A 17,977-nucleotide genomic window follows, 5' to 3' on the forward strand; every position below is an offset into this window, starting at 1 on the left:
GTGGAGTTCCTGGGCCTCATAAAGGAGGATTCACAATTAAGCTTTTATTGTTACCACTTTGCAGCAAGTAAAATTCAGATTAAGAATATGAAGAAATGTATCTCACAGATTGCATATTTTCAGCATCCAAAATGGCCCATGAACGATTGGTAGGCATTGGGGAACTTTATCTCCACTAGTGCTTTAGAAAAAGGTGAAATGTTATTGTATTGTGATCCTTTATAAAGACGTTTACAAATCCACACTTAAATTCAGGAGGAAATTGTACACCTCCTATTAACTTACCTTCTCTAATCAGTTTGAACAAGTTTATGGAATATTTCTGAATTTCTCTTAGTAGCTAAAGATATATTTTATTTGGTTCTCTCCATCAGTTGCTCTATATGCTCTCCCAGTGTCTTTTGCTGGTAAGGATAATTAACCCCCTTTTAAGTTTCAACATCTACATGAGGTGGGCGTCCCTGCTCTGCTTTGCTTCTGTTCCAAGGCCAATCATTGGGGAAGTTAAAATAGTTTGGCAATGTATCTGTTGCTCAGTTAATTATATATACCTCTAGCTATGCTGCTACAATCCAGATTGTTTATATATCTGGCCTCTGGCCAAGGCGCAACTAGACCTGAACTTTGGGGAGGGTGGCTAATACACCAGTGAATGGGGCAGAGCTAACATGCGGTGGACTTAACATGCCACTTACCCCTCTGCCTGGCAGAAAACAACACCGGCTATAGCCTCCTAAAATGGTCTTGCATGGATTATCCTAGGGCAAATCTTCAAAGGCCAGTTTTAGAAAGTAACCAACACCAAAATACTTGTCTATTACAGTAATCCAGTGATTCTATGTAACACAAAAATGGTGTACATGCCTTAACGCAGTGTAATAGGATCCCACCCTAAAGACCTGTTGGATTCTCACAATAAGTCATGCCTACCGCACCTGTTGAAATTTTTCATAATAAACAGATGAAACCTATGGCAGTGGACATTGATTCATTAAAGAAAAATAATTAGGCTCCCATTTACCCAGCATGCTCCCCCCTTTTTTGCACCCTAACCTCTGCTGGAGAGCTCTTCTTTGACGTAGGTTATCATCATTCTCAGCCACAGGTTACTCATCAACCTGGGCCCCCTTTTTCCTTTCTGAGTACCTCTATCATCACGACAAAGTAAGTTCGTTTAATGAACATTTTCATACTGAATATCTGCAAATGTTACCCCCTCAGTATCCCTAGGAACAGAGCTCCTAGTGTCCTGTCTCCTCTCTTTTTTCACAGGAGCCCGCAAGGCCAGCCTTTCCTAAATACAGCCCCAAGCAATAGTGCTGTTTTTACTGGAAAATCCCCATGAATTTTTTCGTATACATTTCTGTTTACTTGTACACACCACTGGAATACCCTTATGCTATTTTGTTTGTGGGTGCCACCCCCCACCCTCACTTTTGTCCTGATGAAGACCCCGCCAACAATGCGTGAAATTTGCTGTTCCGTTTAGGGGTCGAAACGTCAACACTTCTGTATTTTTGTTAAGCATATACGTCAGAGAATATTTATCTGTAACTGTGTTATGACTACATTCAATGATTGGATAATAACACTGTCAGGTTGGTTGCAATTATCGTATTGATGATTATATGTACGCACCACTGTCCTTTTCCACAATCCTTCCCTTACACCCATCACCTCACTCTGTGCACCTGTCCTTAAAGAATATATCCATTTAGGATTTGTTTTGTATTTTATTAATGGATTAATTCAGATATTATGATGCAATTAAAGCATATCCATTGTTTGGAAAGAATATATAGTGGTGTCTGACATTTAGTGGATACTATTGACAAATGCTTTCTATTGATTTATCTGTTTCATTTCATCTCCACTGGGACATAATCTTACTGTACCATTATCTACCCAGGCCCAGTGGCTTTTGGGTCACCCCATTGTTATAACTCTTCTCTTATGGAAAGGGGCGTTGCCCACGCTGTGGGCTCAACATACAGCTCCTCCTCAGAGTAGCATTCTCTCCTTTCAAGGTAGTGTCCTGTAATTCTAAGCACCCTACTATCTCTCTGGATGCTTCCTCCCCTCAGGCAGTGATTTTGCCTCTGGATTCCCCACTATTGCTAACTAAAACACACAAATTCTTGGGGTGCTGTTGTTACTTTGAGCTCTGGCCAGTGCCGCTCATATACTACTCCACCTAAGGAAATCCTCTCACGGTGCTGCCTATCATGAGTGATTAGCACTCTCTGGGAATTCCTTTGCAGGGTGCTACTTTCTTTGAATATTTATGGTGCTGCTGTATCTTGGGTGCTGTCCCCTCCATGCGTAACTTGTCCTGGAGGACAGGTTTCTCTGTTATCTCTTCCCAGTGCCACTCCCACCTTGTATTGATCGTATTTCTAGAACTGCTTTCAAAAGGTGTTGCAGTCCTCTACTCTGGTGTTATTTCTCAGGTCCACCTCCTTCCCTGTTAAATCCCTATCAGGGTATATGGTTCAGTCTGCCTTCTCAGAGTGCTCATGTTTCCTTATGATACTGCCCTCTTTTAGGTACCACCCTGTCTCTACTGCCTTTTAAGCTCCCCCGTCAAAATACTGTTCTGCTTTTCTTCTCAACATGCTGCTCTCACTCGGGATGCAGTCCCATCCACGAAAATCCTCTCTCTAGGTGCAGCTTTCTATAAGTGTGCTGCTCCATGATGCTGATAATACCCTTGATGCACTACTACCCCTTTGAGATGTTGGCACAGACTTCCTCTGAAGCCCTTCTCATGATGCTGCTCAGGCTTTCTCGTTAGGATACAGCTCTGTGTGGCACTGCCCTCTCCTGTAATATACCCTGTGTTCCTAATCCCTCTCTCTGAAACCCCTCAAGGTACTGTTCTGGCTTCTCCTTTTCCATGCTGCCTTCTCTCAGTGTACTGCTCCCTTATTTTGAAATGCCTCTCGAGAAGCAGCAGTCTCTCACTCTGTTTCTCCATCCTATTCACAGTTCGGAGCGCATTGTTGTTACTGGAGCTTTTACTCTCTCAGAGTGCTGCTGCCCACTCTCTTTTGTGCTGTTTGTCAGGGTGCTTCCACTTCCATCTGAAACATCTCTCAGGTCACTGTTCTTTCTTCCTATCAGGGTGCTGCACTTGCTCAGAGTCATACATCCTCTGCTACCCTGCAGAGTGAAGTCGTTTCGATCTGCTACTCATATGTTACTGTTCCCCTCATTAAACTGCTGGTCTCTTGAATGCACTCAGGATGGGACAGCCTTGCCATATTATCAATGTTACACTTGTTTGTCCACCAATTAATTGCACTGTTTCACAGTTTTGCTTCCATGCAGTGCGCTTTGTGTCCGATCATGTGCTACTGACTAGAGAAACAGTGGCGTGCCACAAGGAACTCCTCCGAGAGTGCTGCTCACAAAGCAGCCCTCAGCAACTACCACCTGTGCATCAAGGAAGGCAAAAGAACAGCCATCACAGCCTGCATCGATACAGCAACCAACCACATGAAAGAACTCTACAATATAGTCAAGGAATTCTACAACCCAGCAGCCCCAGAGAACAAAATCCACACCTCTCAAGAACCCTGCAACACCCACACGGACTACTTCCACAGAAAAATTGCCATCATCTATAACAACTTTGACCCCCAAACCAATGCTCTCAACCTCAACAACCGCGACCAACCAGCACACACCAGCTGAATGATCACCACTTTGTCTCTGCTCACCACTCAGACAACCACTGCATTCATGTAATGTATTCACTCTGGGGCACAGCCAGCGATCTCTGCTACCACCTTCTTTTCAACCTTGGAACTGACCCTATCAGCACGAGACTCACCAGAATTATCAACACCTCCATCACCACTGCAGCCTTCCCAGACAAATGCAAACATGCTGAAGTCAGATCTCTCCTAAAGAAACCCTCCGCTGACACCAGAAACTCCAAGATTATCGACCTATCTCCCTTTTACCGTACCCGGCCTTAAGTACTCGAGAAGGCCATCAACAAACAGCTTACAGATTACCTAGAACAACATCACCTACTTGACACCTCCAAATCAGGATTCTGTGCCAACCACAGCCCTGATATTGCCCTGATCGCTGCTACAGATGACATCAGAACCCTCCTCCACCACAGAGAGGCTAGGGCCCTGATCCTCCTTGACCCCTCAGCTGCTTTTGACACCGTTTCCCACCATACCCTCATCAACAGACTCTACAACTTCAGCAACATGCCCTCAAGTAGATCACCTCTTTCCTCACATGATGTACACAGAGCATCTGGCTGCCTCCCTTCACCACCGAACCCAATGACATCTTATGCGGCATACCCCAAAGATAATTCCTCAGCCCCACCTGTTTTAACACCTATATGATGCCCCTTGCTGACATCATCAGATCCCAAGGCATCAACATAATTTCCTATGCAGATGGCACTTAACTTATCCTCTCACTCCCCTAAGACCCCTCCACCACCAGAATTAACTTCTGCAATGCCATGACCACTGTAGTTTTTTAGGCTTGTGCTGCCCCTTAGATAACCATGTTCTCTCAGGTGGACTAAGCCAGCTCCATAATTTGAATTGAAAAACAGCATGTTTTGATTTTTTGAAGAGCACCATTGAAATGCATTCTTGTTAAGGCTTTCAAAAGTAGGCTGGCCATTTTGTTTTTTATTTGTTTGTCTTAAACAGTGGGGAGGCTTTCTGAGCACAGAGGTAAACACATTTCTCACTGTAAATGTCTTCAGTTTTTTTTAACAATAGGCGGGTCTAGAGTCTAACCATAGCACTCATTATCCATGCATCTGGCATTGCTCAACTGCAGCAGCCCTTAATGTGAACTCAAACACAATTACTGGTGAACAGTTGTGTGCTTCAGGAGGGCTGATGCATTAATAAAAAAGTCTTCTAATCTGCAGGAATCCATTGTATTCAATTTGTAAGAAATAAATGTGAACTGAAAAATGACCACCATTGAGCAACTTTGTGTTTCACAGTTTGCAATATAGAAAGTCCTTTTAACCAGCTCTGCGATGTAGCCTTTGGCCTTGTACAGCAGGGCCACAGGGCCACAGGGCCTGGTCTGTGCCAGGCCATGCACCCATTTCATTACAGTCTGTTAACTCCCCCAAACCCAAACAGACACTAAACCCACTTTTTGTTACAAAAATGTATTTTTAAACCCATCCCACAGGGACTTCCACTGTAGTCCAAGAAGCCATGCCTCACCTACAAGGTCCAGGGTACTCTTGCCTCCTTATATCTTATATTTTTATATTTTCAGGACACGGGAACTGGGGTGCCCAAGTCCTGTAATGGCAGCCTGTAGGACTTGCCCCTGTTTGGCTAAAGTTCCCTAAACTTTTTGCTTTCCCCCTAGACCTTTTTTTCTGATATGGTGTTGCCAACTTAAATGCTTTGGGTACTTTGCCACTGCTGATCAGTGTCAAAGTGCAAGTGCTCCCTGTATATAGTTTAATGGTAATTGGTTGTCTATGATTGGTATGTTTGGCTTACTAGTGAAGTCCCTAGTAAAGTGCACTATGTTTGCCAGGGCTGTTAATGCAAATGCTACGAGTGAACCTGCAGCACTACTTGTGCCACCCACACCAGTAGCCTTAAAGAGGGAACTCAGGCCTGCCATTGCAGTGCCTGCACGCAGTTTGTTAAACTGCCATGTTGTTCTGACAAGTGCACCCACTTCCAAACCTTACCCTTCCCTTTCGATGCACATCAGACACCCCTCTGGTAGGCCCAAGGTACCCCCAGGGCAGGGTGCCATGCATTTGAAAGGTAGGATATGTAGTAAGGTGTGTACCATGTCCTGCCTGTGAAATAATCTCCATTTCGTTTTTCACTGTTGAAAGGCCATCTTGCCCGTAGGATAGAATAGGGAGGCTGTGTAATGTGTTTTCCAGCCTATCTTCCCAAAGGTTTACGATGGAGAGGTGTAGTTTAGTACGCCTTAACTCACAATGTAATTACACTTCTTTCTATGAAGTTGGTTTTTGCATTATGTGTTAATAAGCCACTCTTTTAGCAGTGGCTGGGTTTTCGTGCTCTAACATTTCTGTGTGTCATTGCCTGGTTGTGGATTGACTGTCTGGATTTGGAAACAATAGGATCTGGGGAATGTCTTGACCCAGGGGAGGAGGTGAGACAGTAACAGGCTGACCTGCATCTGGAGTGTAGGGGGAGTAGTAGCCCCTGGAGTGAAGAGGACTGGGTTGCTGCCATAACACAATTGTCCCATTTCCTGCTGAGTGAATTTGAATCCAGACCCCCACTAATCAAGGAAAGAAGTTGTCACTGGCAGGGAGGCACCCATAACTGGTTTGAACAGGGGTCAGTGCCCCCTGAACACAAAGACTTCAAAGCCATTGAGGGGTATAACTATGAGAGCTGAAGCCCCTGAACTTTGGGGAATGGCTTGATCAACATTGAACAAGACTAGAGCTACTTCGTGGTCAAGAGGAACCTATGCCAAGGAAGAAACAACTGAAGAGACTGAATAAAAGGACTGACCCGTGCTGTGTTCTGGGGCTGGCCTGCAGTTTGCTGTTTTAACCAAGGAAAGGCTAAAAGGACTTTGCTCTGTGCTATGTCCCTCTGCTTGAAAGGACTTTGCTGTGTCCTGAAGTAACTTATCCCCAAGGGCCTGAGGTGAGCTGGCTCCCTGTTGGGGAAACACTGGAACACAAATGTTTACAGGAGAGTCTCAGCGACGCTGTGTGAATGTGCTTTGTGCAGCCTGAGACCTTCGTGAGGATTGCCTTGTTAACGTGCACACCCGGATTCCAAGTGAGTCTCAGCGATGCTGTGTGTGTGTGCTTGGTGCTGTAAATCACCATGGGGTGACCCAGTATCCCTCAGAACCTGGGCAATATAATATAATATCTACAATGGTTCTGTCGGGTTCACAACCTGATTTCTTCAAGCTATGTTTTAAATCACTTCACATTTCATTCCGTCATATAGCTAATTAGACCAGAGCTCCAACCATTTGAGCTCCATTCAATGCAAATCGTCAATATACAAAAGAGGTTTTTTAATAAGGGTAAACATCCGTTTTTTAATTCATCAATTAATTATTCATTGATAAATACGTACCCTATCCATACATGAAAAACACTTTATTTAAATTCATTTCTCAGTTCATCAATAATGTAATACAACGGCGCATTAGAAAAAGAGAGTGATTAAAGTGTGACATTAAGTGCAAAAGTTACATTTAGAGTGTACTTACTAAACAGTGAATCTGGGAGGGGAAAAGGAAAAGCAAGCAAAAGTTTTGTGGCCAGTTTCAGCATTAATTGAGGATCACTCCAGTAGGTTATTCTAGTTGGATGTTTTATAGCTGGAAGTCCTATACTGGTCCAACCATTAAAAAGCGTCAACGTTTCGCCCCTCTGGACGCCGTAGTTGTGGGGCTAGGTCGGGTCTTGTTCAGGACATAGAATAGAGGTGTAGCGCCACAAAGGTCTTTCTAAACTTGGACCTAGGATGCAGTAGTGGTAGTGGATTTAATCAAATCCAAGTGCTGTCAATAGTGATTCAGCCAGACAGATTTTGTAAGTCCGACAATGTCGAGGTCTGGCCTCATTATGTGGGAGCGAGCGGACTGTTGCAAAACTGGCTGCCAGTACAGGAGTAAACGGATCTGTACTTGAGCGGACTTTTACTGCCATACTCCAATAAAGGGACTGAATCTGTTTCTTTAGGTCGCATAGGTGACGCGGCGACTCGTAACTTGTTTAAGGCTCCACAACATTGTCGGACTTACAAAATCTGTCTGGCTGAATCACTATCAACAGCACTTGGATTTGATTAAATCCACTACCACCACGACCGACCTAGACCCACAACTAAGGAGTCCAGAGGGTCGAAACATTGACGCTTTTTAATGGTTGGACCAGTATAGGACTTCCAGCTATAAAACAATCCAACTAGAATAACCTACTGGAGTGATCCTCAATTAATGCTGAAACTGGCCACAAAACTTTTGCTTGCTTTTCCTTTTCCCCTCCCAGATTCACTGTTTATTAAGTTCACTCTAAATGTCACTTTTACACTTTATGTCACACTTTAATCACTCTCTTTCTATAATGGGCCGTTGTATTACACTATTAATGAACTGAGAAATTAATTTAAATGAAGTGTTTTTCATGTATGGATAGGGTACGTATTTATCAATGAATAATTAATTGATGAATTAAAAAACGGATGTTTACCCTTATTAAAAAACCTCTTTTGTATATTGTGGATTTGCATTGAATAGAGCTCAAATGGTTGAAGCTCTGGTCTAATTAGCTATATGACGGAATGAAATGTGAAGTGATTTAAAACATAGCTTGAAGAAATCAGGTTGTGAACCAGACAGAACCATTGTAGATATTATATTGTGTGCTTGGTACAGCCTGAGACTTTTGTGAGGATTGACTTGTTATCATGCATCCTGGCAATGTTTTTTCACCAAATGTGATCGTCCTGGGTAGGGGGAGCTTTTTTGGTCAAGTGGCGCAGAAGTCAGAGCACTGCGGGTGGGCTGATGGTGGACGGGAAAAGGGAGGTCTTGAGCCACTACGGCATCTTTGCAGCCCACTTCCCAAACTTTAAATGCCTGCCATGTGTTTAGTCACCCATTTGCTAATTTGAAGCCCAAGCAAACGTACTGTACTTTGCAAAACAGAAAACGTTGCTCTTGAAAGTTTCAGAGGCTTCAAATCATGAACCTCTTCGTTAAAGGAACTAGCCCTTATGACTGGTTAATTTCATAGGAACTGCGGTGAGAAGCTTTGCAAAACCATATTCTGGTCACCCAAGACTTCCTGTTACAGTTCACTTTATACTACTGTAAATTACACACTTGTGAGTTATTTTAGAATATATTTTGCTATAAGGAGGGCTTTATGAAGGTGTCTTTTTCACTTAAATTCCCACTTTAATGTTCAATAATTACAATCCAGAAGCACTGCTTTTGTGCCTGGTATTTACCTCCTGCTGCAGCATTGCATTCAGTCAGAGAAACATACCCTGTAACCTTCTTATTTTTATGGACTGTTAAATAATCTGACAAATAACATTCTATTCCTGACCCTATTTTGCTTGTTCCCAAATCTTGTACTTTAGTGTTTCTTCCTACAGCTAGCGAATGATCAAAGGAGAAATATTTCCACTCGCACATGCATGAGCTCTGCAGATTGCACATTACTAAGCCACCAACTCGGCCGGTGAGATGAGTAATGGGGCTGCAAAAGGTCTATTTGCTTTCTTCAGGTTCTGCCTTATCTTATATATCCACCGGGCTCAGTGACTGCAAAGGTCACTACATTTCATTAGTGGATACATGACCTCAATCCGGCTTACCCAGTAATGGCACTTGAAGATTTACCACCACAGTCTTTTCTTCTGGTGAGTTCAGAGCCTTCTAATGCAAGACCTCATCAGCCCAATGTCATACACAATACCACACTCCTGAGGAATTAAATAGGAAATGCTGTTTCTTCGTGGTATATGGGTAATTGTTAGCACCAAATGGGGAAACGTGCATTATACCGTTGCGAGGGACTTTCTGCATTTTCTGAAATATTCACAGCATCTCTCTTCTGTCAAATAGACGCATCAATAAAGGCATAAGCACTAGAAACGTAAGGCAAATCGTGTTTCACCATTTTGTGCTGCTAGTGTAATAAAGAATTGTATTTGTATCCTGGTTCCATGCTATTTTGCTATGTTTACATAATAAAAAGCCGAAATAAAAGCATTTAACCACTTTACAAATGTGAACGATGGGATTCAGTTTAGTATAAAAAATGTTTTTGATTTTCCTACACATTTGCAAACATAGTGGAAACGGTGTAGATTCTGTACACTGCCTGCGCTTAATATTTAGGATAAAATATTGTGACACCAAAAATATCAATGTAGGGCATATCAAAGGCAGTGCCGAATTTTTTTAATAAACAAATGCCAGAGTCCAAAGTACTGCTCAGGAGGGCACCACAAGTTGCACTACCGACTGGAAATGCCATCCCTGTCACATGCCTGTATAAACGTTCCATTGTAAACATCACACTCTCACCAATTAGACTTTCTGGACAATTGCAGGCCACTCAAAGCTGTAAGAATGGCCTGGAGCTATAGAATTATTTTTTATGTGTTCATTTAATTGATAAACGCATGTGCTCTGTAAAGAAGTAAATAGACAGCACCATCCTGCGGTGGACTGTCATAAGTAAGTTATGGTGGTAACAATCAAGTGCCTGGGCCCAACACAAGAAAACACCAGCACAATTTAAGTACTGAAAGGTAAGTATTGTTAGAAACTGGGTTACTGGTTGAGAGGGGTTTAAGCCCTGGTCAAGCAGCAACCAAAATCTTAGTCAGGGTAAGACACAAGCAAACCCTAAATTAACCTGTAGCTTCAAATAGTAAAACAGTGAAAACAGCACACAGAAAGTTCCCACACCAGATTAGAAAAATAGAGCAAAATGTAATAAATACCACAAGACCAAGTTACAAACATCCAATAAGTAGAACCGGAGTTATGAATTAGATTATTAAAGAATAAACTGCAATGTAGTGGCAAAAAGCATAACGCACCAACCACGGCTATCTGGTTGCACTGGACGGGGTCAAAGTCAAAAGGTCAAGCAGATCATGATGGAGCTGGGGTCCAAAACAGTCCCAAATTAGTCCCTCTGAAGGTTTAACGGTGGACGGCGTGACATGAAGAACAGGTCAGGTGTTGCGGGTGGGTGGGCTGGTACTCCGCGTTGGCAATCCTCCGTATGCAATCAATGGTTGCTGGGTGAAGAGACGGGCTTGTGGAGGCTCATGAGGATTTTCGGTGCGAGCGGTATGTTCTAGTGTGAACGGGCCCATTTGCAATCACAAAGAGTCCAAAAGCTTTAATTTTAAAGCTCAAGAGCCACACCAAGGGTCCAGGACTGATAAGCACTGTTTAGGGGTCAGAAACCCACTGAAGACAGGTCCAAGAGCTGTTGGGGAGCCTGCTATGTCCCTGAGGCTCAGATTACGAGTCCAGAAGACTAGCCCTTTGAGTCACTCTGGGGCCCTGGTTTCAAGATCAGTTCTTCCTCCCCAGACAGGCAATACCCTGCACAGCAAGGCAGCAGCTCCTTCAGAGTAGCAGGCAGCAGAGTGGCAGTCCTTATAACAGCAAAGCAGTCTATCCTGATGGCTGAGTAACCACAGGTCCAGAAGTGTAATGAAGTCATGGTGAGTGAGGTCCTTCTTGTATACACTGGTGCCCTGGTTCTGGAAGTTGGGGAAAGGTTCTAGACAGCGTCTTTGAAGTGCTTGGAATTGGCTGAAGTGGCAATGTAGTGTTGTTAAGCCCTTTGTTTGGAAAGAGGACCCCGCCTATTAAGGTGTAAGTAAGGCTGGGCCCAGCTTCTCTCTCCCATCATGACAGTGATGGCCCATCCAGTCCCACATAAGCTCTCATTGTGTGTGGCTGTCTAGGTGAAATACACAAAGCCCAACTGACAACTACCCCCAGTCATCAGACCAGAGATAGGCTGCAGGCACCAAATGGCTAACGCAGGAAAATGCCAACTTTCTAAATTTATTGTTTCCGAGAAGGTGAGCATAGTTTGTTAAACAAACATTTGTTTTCCTTATTTTTTTTACATAATCCACTCACAGCCCAGAGGTGAATCCCTCAAAATAAATTGGGATTCAAAATGTGTTGGCATATTTTACCATCAGGGGAAGAGTTTCAATAGAAATATGTATAGCGACTGAGGAAAATAATGTACTCAAAGTGTATAACCTCAGTTGCGAGAATTGTCTTTACCGTTTCAATTGATTGTTATTTGTTATTTACTTTGCTGAATTTATTGTTTCATTTTTTTCTTGATGTCATGTAATTGTGAAGTGTATTTTATATCTGTCCTGTGAATTTCAAAAATTAATATTAATGAAGAAAATGAATAATTTAATGATGTTCACCATCTTATTGGTGATTTTGGTCTGAGTCTGCTTAAATAGTTGGCAGCCTTCTAAATGGTCAGCTAGATCTTTTGTTTATTTTGTATTTACCAGCCCAATCTAGCTGTGTGATTTAGGGCCCACCCCTTGTATAATTAAACTTTCTAAAAGTAGCATTTTCAGAATTGTAATTTAAAATATGACTTTACCATAAGTTAGGAGCTTGAATTAGGATTCACGAGACACCAAACATGAATCAATTATCTCTTCCCATTTGGAAATGACACTTCTAAAATGTAATAAGGCAATTCAAATGTTATCTTATGGGAGAGATCGGCCTTCCGTAGTGAAAAACAAGTTTAAGAGCTTTTCACTACCAGGACATGTAAAACTTAAAAGTACATGTCCAACTGTTAAAATATGCTGTACCTGCCCTCTGTACTGTCTGGGACCTACCCTAGGGGTGACTTATATGCATTAAAAGGAAGGCTTGGGCCTGACAAGAGGTTTAATTTGGCAGGTTGAAATGGCAGTTTAAAACTGTACACACAGGCCCTGCCATGGCAGGCCTGAGGCATATTTAAACGGCTACTTAAGTGAGTGGCATAATCACAGCTGCATACCCACTAATATATTTTAATTTACCGACCATGGGTACATTTAGTAGCACTTTACTAGGGACTATGCCAAATGGGTATAAGCCAGTATTGCCATGTTTTGAGCAGAGAGCACAAGCACCTTACACCGGTTAGCAGTGGTGAAGTGCCGTCAAAAACAAATTCAGCAAAAAGTAATAGGAGGAAGGCAATGTTTGGGGATGACCCTGCAGAAAGGGTGAGGTCCAACAAGTAGTATTACTTTTTTTACAATGATATCAACATTTAAAACATTGATTATTAAAATGTTGTTGTGTTCAAAATTGTTTTGTATACTAATTAGTTCTATCTTGTGTTAGAGTTAGATTGATATTAGTTATCTCAAATATAGTATGAAAAATATGTTTTTATTTTTTAAGGCTATTGATTTTTATTGAGGTATTGGTTAGCTAGTGCATTTAAAAAACATTAACTAGCCTATCTGCATGGTAATTATTCATGTTTGATACATATTTGTTATTATTGTATTAGTTTTTAAATATTTTTTTATTTATGTGGGTGTGAATTTTTGGGGGTTATGATGGGCAGTGTCTTAAAAACAAAACAAAGACATGATAGTAAATATTTCATTTCATAATATGGATTTTAAAAAGAACATATTCTAAGATTTGTATTTATATTTCCAAAAAATTAAGTTAACAGTTCATAAATAATTTTCAGAAATGTTGAATATTTTTCTGATTCATAAAATTAGTAACTTTAGTTTTTAATAAATATCACTTTAAATAATTTCAGAACTATAACAAAAATTGTAAACTATGTTAAAGTAATATGAAATATATCAGTTTCATATTATCATTATATAATAATAATAATGCATGTAATGATAATAATAATAATAATTATTATATTAATGATAATAATAATAATAATAATAATTATATTAATGATAATAATAATAATAATAATAATAATAATAATAATAATAATAATAATAATAATAACAATAATAACAATAATAATAATAATAATAATAATACATGTTTTCAATACATGGGTTAAATTGTAAAATTACCTGGAAATATGTGTATGGTTAGATTTAAAATTTTTGAAGTACAGTTTTATAACTATATTATGCACACATAGTGTTTTAGGATATTTACTTTACCATCAATTGTGAAATACAAAAATGAACGTACTTACTCCAGTGCTTGTTGGACTGGAGCTATAATAGTAAATACGCCTACTCTGCTCCAATTATATGCACTTACCCCAATGTTTTTTGGACTAGAGTCAGAATAGTAAATGTATCTCCCCCCCACACGCACAATTGCATGCACTTAAACCAATTTCTGTTGGACTGGAGTTGGAGTAGTAGATATACCTCTTCCCAATTATATGCACTTACCCTTACCCAATGGAATAAGAAGAATAAATGTGCCCCCCAAACATATGCCCTCTCTCCCCAGTGTTACAAAATTAATTCTGACCCCCAGATATATGAACTTTCTTCAAAATTAATTGGACTTGAGTTAGAATAGTATATCTGACTCTCAGTCCCCTGAAATATATTCACTCTTTCTAATGTTATTCTGATTGGATGTTGAACAGTATATCTGACCCCCCCTCCAGTATTACAACACCTTTATCCCATGTGAACAAGTGAGACAAATACTTTTAGGCAATACTTTTAAACATTGTCCATTTATTTTTGATTAGTGGGATTACAAACATCTGGATGCCAGGATTTGCAATACACATTAAATCCACTAAATGATTTGATTTTGAAACACATTCTGAATCAGAGTAATGCAGTTATTGCGCTGTCATTCAGAATTTGTTTCACCATCACAAACAACTAGCAAACGCAGATACATTGGACCATGAAGAATGAAGAATCGTGTTAATATTGATAGAATATGACTTTCAATTATGGAATGTAATTGACAATAATTAGCTGTCACTAATAACATAGTGGTTAGGGAATAGTGTGTTTAGGCGTATGATTTGTGTTCCTGTTCAGTCACTCCAGGGACGTTTATTTAACTGTATTTATCAGTCCAGAGCATAAAATAAACATTGAGAAATCGTGTTATTGACTTTGAGCAGATTCCTCAGTGCAGGGTTCATTCAGGTACACCTACCAAAATTCAAATTGTTTATTTCCCTTGGAGTCTTCCGACGGCACAACAGGCATTTTACAGGATACCTATAGGATATCTGTATTTTAATGCCCTCAAGTACACTAATCAAATTGAATTGCCCGCCTAGTCATATCTTGATGTTTTGTACTATGTCCTACTATTTCTATTAACCTAAGAGGTCCTTTTATTTGTTTTAGGATATTACACATGAATATTGTAATGATATCCTTTTACAATCCTATTTTACTTTATACTAATGGAATTTCTTAGCATTCTGTTGAACAGTCATGGGAATTAACTATGAATTTTGTAGGTCAAATATGCATAGCTTTTTGGCTAAAACCTTGAGTTCATTTTGAAAAGAATAACAGACCATCAAAATCCACATCATAAGCGGGGATTGCAAACTGTTGTTTCCTTATAACATTCCACACTGCCTTTGGCTTTGAAATTACCTGTATCTTCTGTCCTCAGCAATTGATGTACAGAATATCTACCTTATGTCACCTTAATTACACTTTCCAACTCTTTTAAAGGCCCTGCACTTTGTTACCCTTACTGGATCATTTCTACCTCTTTGTAGTAAAAGCTGTCTCAGTGTACAAGAGGGCTCTTTCTTATTGTTTTCAGCCCATGGTCACAACCCTTCTCCACCAAGAACACCATTACACTCTGTACCTTTGTTCAGCCCCTCTGCTTACTAACCCAACACCACCTTATTGTCGCTCGTTGCCAACTTCCAAATCATAAAACAAAGAATTATTGGTTTTTAACAGGTAAACATGATGCAAACAGTGATGACAACAAGTCCAATTGCACCCCTTTACATATCGCCCAGGTGTCACCCATTGCTTTAAGGGCATACAATGGGAAGCAAGTAATAGGTTGAAGCGTTAAAGGGGTGAGCTGATATGTAGCCACCAGGCAGGATATGTATCGAGTAACTGCACTTATGGGCAAGAGTTGGGGTAGAGTGTCAGCGTATTGGACTAGATGGAGGGAGCAACAGAACTGGGATAGGTAGGTGGTCGGAGGAAGACAGGCTGGAAAGATGGGGGATAAGCAGGGCTAGAGAAGGAGCAAGGGCGAAGGGGAAGGTCCATTCATTGTGAGTAGTCTTCTGATCAGGGGCGTGGGGGTGGCCAGGGCTGCTCACTCTTGGTGAAGACATGGGGAAGGTAGTGGACCAATCAATCTGGATAACAGCCGCTCCCAAACAGGAGCAATCGGTCAACTGGTTGCTCCTGGCCCCTTGCCTCCTCTTGGTGGAGGGGTGCGATCTCAGTTCCCGCCCAACGGGTGAAAGAGGATTCTCACGCTGCAATGGTGGGAGGAAGTGGAAGCTTCCATTTCAATGGGACGGAGCCCTTGCTCGTAGAAGAGCCATATTGACAAAGCGTGTCAATACTTGCAAGTTTTAGGGTGGGGGATGATGCACTGACTGCTCAGGAATGCATCCCTCCAATGCTTGTGAATCCCTCAAGGAGGTGTAAGACTGCATCCTGGATATGGGTGCAGTCCCAAAGGATATGTTTCAGGCTGGCAGCTGGGGCAGGGCATCTGGCGCATCTGTCAGAAGCACTTGAAAAGATCCTGGAGAATGCTAAAGGAGAGGTAGGATGGATGAAGCTGGTTGTATTGTATCATCTGTGACGGGCATTTCTAGAGGCCTTCCTCGAATAGGCCAAAGCTCGGGCCATTCCTTCTAAGGGAGATTCCCTCTGAATTCCTCTTCCAAATGTTTCCTAGAGTGTTTGAAGGGTGACAAGGGGAGACTCCGTAAAGGAGCCAGTCAGCCAACTGATCACCTGGTGACTGCCCCCATAGTGTAAAGAGTATAAAGAAGAGGGTGGGTGGGGGCTCCTCTTCCTGGACCCCCCAAAGGTGGCAGAGAGCACTGACAAGTGCAGCTTAAACCAGGAGCTGGTCTTCATGCAGTCTAAGTTGGCCCTTAGAGCCATACAGGACAATAGCTGTTCATACATTAATATGTCCCCCACTGTTTTCTGGCCTACCTGAGTCCAGGGGTGGTGCTGGCAGTCAGTAAAGCAGACACCCTGGATCCACAGGTCCAGGATTGGGATGATCGGTGTGTACAGAGCCATTGGGCGAGTGAGCTTCAATGCCCTGTGAAAGCATGTAGGAGCTGCTTGAAGCAGCCTGAGGGACACAGAGGGCTTCTGATCCTGGGAAGCAAGCACCAAAGCAGAGATGTATGAATAGTGGAGGATCCAAAGAGATTGCGTCCTCCAGATATCTGCCCACCAGCCAATACGATGGCCACTTTAGCACAACTGCTAAGAAATATTATTCAAAGTTGAAGACACCGAGTCCATCCCTGTCAGGGGGGAGTTGTAGCTTGACAGTGTTACACGTTAAAGTGAGTTGTGCCATATAAAATACCCCAGGGGGGTGCAGGCCCTGAAAGAACGTGTTGAAAAGAGTGATCAGGAGTTTTTCGAAACAGTAAAGTAGACAAGGAACCATCACCATCTTTGAAAGAGCTGCTCTGCCCACCATGGACAAGGGGAGTGATCACCAGAACACCACCTACAAATGGAGAGTAGTCACTACTGCCTTCAGGATAGGATCTAGTACGCCTGCAGTGTCAGGAAAGATACGAATGCCCAGATAACAAAAGTGAGTGGGTTATCATGGGATCAAGCCCTTCCCAAGGTCAAGGTGCATTGAGGGCAGTGTCGGGGAAATGGATAACATCAATGATTTGTGCCAGCTGACCCGGATGTATGATACATAACCAAACTAGGCTAAGAGGAGGGCAATCGGTGAGCAGTCAGGAGTGACGTCCCAGAAATAGAAAATAATGTAATTGGCATATAACAAGATGGTGTATGATGTGTCCAGGAGGAGTATATCCCAGTCCCCACCCCATTAGAGGGCTCGAGTCACCACCAGCTTTACCGATAAGGGAAAGAGAGGAGGAGACATGGGGCAACCCTGCCTTGTACCTCTGCCCACCAGTACGGATTTGGACAGCTGCCTGCCATAGCATACCCAAATAGTTGGGGCCGTGTAGACTAGAGTAGACAGATTAGGCTGGTTAGACGGGGCCAGACTTGAACTCTTTCCAGTACCCCAAAAAGAAAGTCCCAGTACAGGCTATCACATGTCTTGTGGAGGTCTAGGACCAATGCAGCTGCCCGGTGTCCAGGACCGTTGTGCAGCCTCTATGACTCCAAATAGGCGGTGAAGATTAAGGGAGGTATTTATGCCAGGGACAAACCTGTTCTGATCTGAATGAAATAGACAAGTGAAGACTGGA

The 17,977-nt window shown here is 42.0% G+C and overlaps 1 protein-coding gene across 1 annotated transcript in view; it reads right to left on the minus strand.

Annotated features, from left to right (window-relative positions):
* The window catches only part of LOC147696853 (disks large homolog 2-like), a 1,652,766-nt gene that overhangs the window by 521,883 nt on the left and 1,112,906 nt on the right, over positions 1-17,977 (minus strand). The gene's annotated exons all lie outside the window — the stretch shown is intronic.

The sequence above is a fragment of the Lissotriton vulgaris genome, chromosome 8 (assembly GCF_964263255.1).
Source record: "Lissotriton vulgaris chromosome 8, aLisVul1.2, whole genome shotgun sequence".
NCBI classification, from domain to species: domain Eukaryota; kingdom Metazoa; phylum Chordata; class Amphibia; order Caudata; family Salamandridae; genus Lissotriton; species Lissotriton vulgaris.